This window comes from Gopherus flavomarginatus, chromosome 15, assembly GCF_025201925.1.
Source record: "Gopherus flavomarginatus isolate rGopFla2 chromosome 15, rGopFla2.mat.asm, whole genome shotgun sequence".
Taxonomy (NCBI): domain Eukaryota; kingdom Metazoa; phylum Chordata; order Testudines; family Testudinidae; genus Gopherus; species Gopherus flavomarginatus.
This window is the reverse complement of record NC_066631.1, coordinates 239,223-245,550: the sequence shown is the minus strand read 5'-3', so window position 1 is coordinate 245,550 and position 6,328 is coordinate 239,223. Positions and strand designations below refer to the sequence as shown.

At 49.7% G+C, this 6,328-nt stretch overlaps 1 non-coding gene across 1 annotated transcript; it reads left to right on the top strand.

Moving 5' to 3' along the window:
- Window positions 1–494: 494 nt before the first annotated feature.
- Window positions 495–566, top strand: TRNAQ-CUG (transfer RNA glutamine (anticodon CUG)). Its single transcript has one exon. It is a non-coding gene; the product is annotated as a tRNA-Gln (tRNA).
- Window positions 567–6,328: the final 5,762 nt, after the last annotated feature.

Genomic DNA, 6,328 nt, shown 5'->3' with positions numbered 1-6,328 from the left:
TGGCCTTTGCTAGAGAAATCACTGTCAAGTTTTAGCCAATTAGGACAAGTCAGCAAATAAGAACAACCTCAGGTATCAGTAACTGCTACAGGTTGCAAATTCCTACATGCAGCAGTTTCTGGCACTACACCTGCGCAGCTCTGCTCCCCGGCTCTTCTCGGGCTCCTGCTCTCTCCTTAGCTCTGCCCCACTCTCACCCAGGCAGTTCCAGCTCACATGGAGGATGGGACCCCCTGGCTTGGTGACTCCCTCATTACACTGCCTGGCCTGTCAGTGCAGCTAACTTGGAGCTTTGGCCTCTCCCCATTGTCCCTGGGGACTGTCAGTCTCAGGGTCCTGATTTCCCATTGATCCTTCCCCCTTCTATTGGTGCTGGGAAGTAGCCAACCAACCCCCCCCACACACACACACTAAGTTTTAGTAAAGGGCCAAGAGCCCCCTTACACAAGCAGCCCCATGAGGGTCACCGATGTGCAGAGAAGGCAGCACAAGCTGCTCCCATGGTGTAATGGGCAGCACTCAGGACTCTGAATCCTGTAATCTGAGTTCAAATCTCAGTGGGACCTTGTGTTGGCTTGTGGTCATAGGCGGCAGGTTATATACATTTGTGGTGCTCGTGCTCCAGGAACATTCAGGGCTGGGGGCCCTGCTCCAGCAATATTTGGAGTTGGGTCTCTTCCCCTGGCCCCTGCCTGGCACCCCTCCCCTCTGCTGTGGTGCATCCCTGCCTGACAAAAAGCAGCATGTGCCTGTCTCCTGCTGCTGGAGTAGAGCGATTCTGGGCAGAACTGCAGCCCCAGAGTCCTAGTGCAGGCTGCCCTCAGCCTCTCCAACACCCCCAACCCTGAGCTCCCTCTGAACCCTGATACTCTGCCCCAGTCCTGAGCCCCCTCCTGCATCATGAATCCTTATCCTCAGCCCTACGCTCCCTCCCAGAGGGTGCACCCCTTCCCACCCCTAGAGCCTGCACCTCTCACCCCTTCCTACAACCCTGCTGGAGCCTGCACCCAGCACCCAAACTCCATCCTAAAGCCTGAATCCTGCACCCTAATCCCCCCCAAACCCTCTCCCAGAGCCTTAGGCAGGTGGGGGTGGAGTTTGGGGGCGGGTTCTGGGCACTACCAAAATTTCTACAAACTTGCCACCCACCCATGCTTGTGGTAATGCCCCAGAGCTCAACTCCCCTGTCTCCAGCTGTGTAAGAGTGAATCTTTCCCCTCCTGCTGGGTGACTCACACCTCCGAGAGCCAGGTCTTTGGCAGGGATGGCCACAATGGGATAGGGCTCTAGAACTTGCTACCCTGATAGTTGGGATTCTTGCTGCTGCACCTGATGTTCACAAGCTTGGCCCTTGTGCTTTCTACCACACGTTTCTTCTGGCCCACATGGCGCTTGAAGAAAGGAGTGCCAGGGCTGGGATTAATAGTCAGGGCTTGGCAGGAGGGAGGAAGAGTCCCAGGCTGGAGCCCCACACACCTTCCCTCCTCCGGGCACCTAGAGCAGAGGCAGCCCAGCTCTGTCCGCTGGATACCTCAGCAGAGTAGGTGAGTTCATGTAAATACAGTCTGGTCCCAAAGCCTCCTCCCAACCCTGGTCATCAGTAGCTGCCAGCGGAGAGCTCATTCACACCTCGCTTACAAATCATCATTTGAAATTCTAAGGTTGGCCAACACTGCTGAAGCCAATGCACCAACATTGTCAGCAAACACAACAGCTGGGTGAGGAAACCCGGCTTTGTCCAGACTTTCCAAACCTATTTGACTTTCTCAGGTACAAGTAGTTTTCATACGTTGTATCTGCTTTTAAAGTGTGTGTTAACGTTTCAATTTCCATTCAAATTTGCAACCAATGACAACATTGGCAGCGCTGCATGTAACTACCTGACCACTGAGGGAGAGGGTGTTGGGGAAAATCGGGGAAGGGGGTGTACAGCCCCCTGGCTGGGGGGCGTATAGGGAATGCCCAGTTTCACTGAATTGAGTCTCCTACTGCAGCACCTCAGTAGGTTACATCAGAGAGGAGCTGCAATGTCTAGGCGGTGGGATGCCTGTGCCTTTAAGAGCCCAGCCCTGGGAACTCCATGCTGAGAGGTGCTGCCTGTGAGAGGGGAAATGAAAAAGCCCTCTGCTCCCCACACCCATGTTTGCAATCACTGGAGTCTCAGCCCACCGGGATAACTGTTCCCCCTCGGCCCCTGCCTGTGCCGGGGTTTAACCCTCTGGCAGCGCCTCCCTCCGGGCTTAACTCCGGCTCCTTCCCACCTCCCTGACTTTGCCTTCAGTCCCTCTCCTAACTCTGCCTCCAGCTGCTTGACCCCCGACCAGTCAATTTCCACCCCCTGCTCAGACCTTGGCCACATACTCCTCTGATTTGCCCTCCTTTGCCCCTTTTTAATCCCTGTAAAAAGTAGTCGATGCTGCGTCCCATTCTCTGGAGGGAGGGCTGGGCGCCTGGCCCCTGCCTGCGCAGTGCTCAAAGTGCCCCATGATCTTGTGGATGTTTGCTGAGTGCTGCAGGGTCACCCGAAGGGGGAGAGAGACGCGGTTAGGAGGTGATGCAGCCAAGGGTGCCTCACCCAACACTGAGATGCAGCCACCTCTGGGTTGAGTTACACAAGTCAGCAAATGAATATGGAACAAGAAACACATTGAAAGGATCGAGGCAGCTGCAGGAGGTGGAGAAAACCAGAAAAAGTAGTAGCCCTGGATCCCAGCCCTGTCCCTCCCCCACTCTACCCCCTAATCTCCACTCCCCTCCCACATTTGAGGGGAGAACCCAGGAGTCCTGGTCCCCAGCCTTGCCCACCCCCATATTTTGATATGGCTCCATCCAACAGCTGCCCCCACAATTGCAGGGCAGTGCCATGGGGCACACCGGGGCCTCCCTGTTTGCACAGGATGGGCAATGCCAGTGCTCCAGGATGGGGAGAGATGATGCTAAGGGAGAAGCAAGCAGCAGACAGCTCCCATGACAGAGAAAGAAATGCTAGGGGGTGCTGTGCTGCAAGGAGTGAATGGGGTTGGCAGCGAATGGGAGGATCTTCCCTCACAGCAGGTGCGACTGTCTCCCTCCCAATACCTCCCCAGCCCTACCCCAGCCCAGGCTAATCCCAGCCCAGCTACCAGGATTAAATTTGGCCTGGATTCCCCAGCTGCTGGGGGTGGGGCGTGGGGCTGGGAAGAATGAGCCTCTACTCCTCCTTCCCCAGACACAGTTGCATGGGCACAGACCAAAGGAGCCTGCAGCACTGCTGCCTAGAGGAAACTGAGGCACCAGCCAGTGACAGACACATCATGGCTCTCCTCATCCTCATCCTCTTTTCCATATACAACCTGTCCAGGAGAGGTGGGGTAAACTCAAGGCAGTTGCATAGTTAACCTGTGGAACTCCTTGCAAGAGGATGTTGTGAAGGGCAAGACTATAACAGGGTTCAAAAAAGAACTAGATAAGTTTATGGTGGATAGATCCATCAAGGACTATTAGCCAGGGTGGGCAGGGATGGTGCCTGTAGCCTCTGTTTGCCAGAAGCTGGGAATGGGCGGCAGGGGATGGATCACTTGATGATTCCCTGCTCTGTTCATTCCCTCTGGGGAACCTGGTACGGCCACTGTCAGAAGACAGGAGGATACTGGGCTAGATGGACTTTGCGTCTGAACCAGTCTGGCCGTTCTTCTGTCTCCCTTGGAGCAGCAGTGACACCCAGTGGGCAGTCAGAGTAATGCACAGAAGGTGTTTTGCTTGGAGCAGCAGTGACACCAAGTGGCCAATCAGGGTAACACACAGAGTATGTTTCCCTTGGAGCAGCAGTGTCACCTCGTGGTCATTCAAGGTAATGCACAGAAGGTGTTTCCCTTGATACAGCGGTGACACCCACTGGTCAGGTGGCGTAATGCACAGCATGTGTCTGCCCTCTACAAGCAGTGACACCCACGGACCAGTCACGGTAATGCACAGAGTGTGTTTCCCACCAATCTGGGTAAGGCACAGAGCATGTTTCCCATGGAGCAGCAGTGACACTCAGTGACCTGGAGGGGTGGCATCAGACTCTTCTCCTTTAGTGGGGGACTGAGGCTACATCTACGCTACAGGATAAATTCGAATTAGCTTAAACCGATTTTATAAAACAGATATTATAAAGTCGATTGTGAGCGTTCACACTAGGCACATGAATTCGGTGGTGTGCGTCCATGGTCCGAGGCTAGCGCCAATTTCTGGAGCGATGCACTGTGGGTAGCTACTGTAAAATAATGAGGCCAATAACGTCGATTTGCGTCCACACTAATCCTAATCCGATATAGTAATATCGATTTTAGCGTTACTCCTCTTGTTTTGTAGGAGTACAGAAATCGATTTAAAGAGCCCTTTAAATTGATATAAAGAGCAGTGTAATGTGGACGGGTGCAGCGTTAAATCGATTTAACGCTGTTAAAATCAGTTTAACAGCGTAGTGTAGACCAGGCCTGAGATGGGCTAGACAAAAAAAATTGGGGAGCTGTGCCCTCCATCACCTGGCCTCACCCTTCACGGGGGCCATGCCTCTGTTCCTTCTCAGTTAAAGGCCAGGCTCATCTCCTCTCCCCCCGACTAGGGTTTACAGCAATATAAACTTTATTAAAATAAAATAGTAAACATGGTTTACTTAAAATATTCTAAATCTGTCCAAATTTTAGTACTGAATCCAAAGTTCTCTTAAAGATCCCATCAGTAACCAAAACCTAAATGAAAAATTGAAACCAAAAACAAGGCTTAATTTAAAACCCAAACATTAAGAAAAACTTTGTTTGTAAAAATAAAAACTAACAAATGCTGTAAATTAATAATTTCAACATTTTATCAAAAAAATGTGCTACAGCAGAATGATAAAATAACATCAAATAAATAAGCATGACCTCTAAAACCTCCTATAAAGGAATTGAATCCTTGAATACTGGTCAAATCGTCATAAAATATGCAGAACTATGTCAAAACTGGTGTTGCAAGTCAGCCATTTGAATCCAGCAAATGTCAATTAAAAGCTCCATTCCAACTAAAAAAAACAAAACAACCCAATAAACCAAAATGGTCACAGCCTGAAACAAACCTACACAGAAGCAAAATTAAACCTGTACCAACACTGGAACAAACTATGTAAATTTCTAATTCTAACTTCTTGTTTCTCCCAGGAGGAAGGTGTTTTGCACCCCAGTAACCAGGCTGTCACTGCAGCTTTCCTTTCACTAAATAAGATTTGTACCAAATATAAATTGCCCTCCAATTTCTCTAAGAGAAATTGAAATTGTATCTTTGCACTAATATCCCAAGTGTGCAAGTCCATCCCCTCAGAGCAGCCCCACACCCTGGGGCTAGGGGAGAATCTCAACTGGTTTGTGCATTTGTAACCCTGGGGCCTGAAGCTGATGAGAGAAAGGGAAATGATCCATCTTGGAGCCTTCCGATATCACCTGCGGGGAGCACAGGGATTTGACTGAGTGACATCCTGGCTAATTTTCACCTTGTTCTGTGCCAGCAGGCTCCGCTGGAGAGCTCGGGAGTGACTTGACCATGGCAGCACCCTATTAACATATTAAAAGCTGGCATTTTGGGGTCAATGGGGTAAAATGTGAGTACTTTTGGGGTTGGGACCCACATGAGAAGGGATGTGGACAAATTGGAGAGAGTCCAGAAGAGGGCAATAAAAATGATTAGGAGACTGAGACACATGACTTACGAGAACCTAGAGGCCATATCCTGTATGTTAAGCTAAGGCAAAGTTAGCATATCTATATAGTGACCTTTTACTCAGAGAGGAAAATCGACCTTTCTCATGTTACTTAAATAGATAATACCCATGCCTGTCCAAGACCTTTACTTAGACCAATCGACAATGGAGAATGGCATAGAGTTTTATTCAGTGTTGTACCCACAGATTTAACAGGTACACTACAAGGTAACTTATGTGCATATGTACATGTCATCAACAAGCACAAACATACTAGTCTATGAAGTAAATGTACCCTAATGTTTTGTGGGTGAGGAATGAAATTTGGGCATAGGAGGAAGGATTTCCGGCCCTTGTGCCCTATAAAAGAGGTAAGCCACCTCGCTAGAGCACTTTGCTCTATCATTGTGACTTACGTCCTCCACTCTCTCTCTATGTACTAGCAGTAGGCTGTATTTGTTCTGAAACTTTAAGTTTCAAGGGAACTAGGCTAAGTTCGGTTTCCCTACGTTTTTAGTCTTTGTTTATTAGGTTTTGATATTAAGTTTAACATATTCAAGTAAACCCTAAGTAACACTAGCTTTCCCTAAGCACAGCATCTTTCACTTAAGAATTGAGAAACCTGAACTG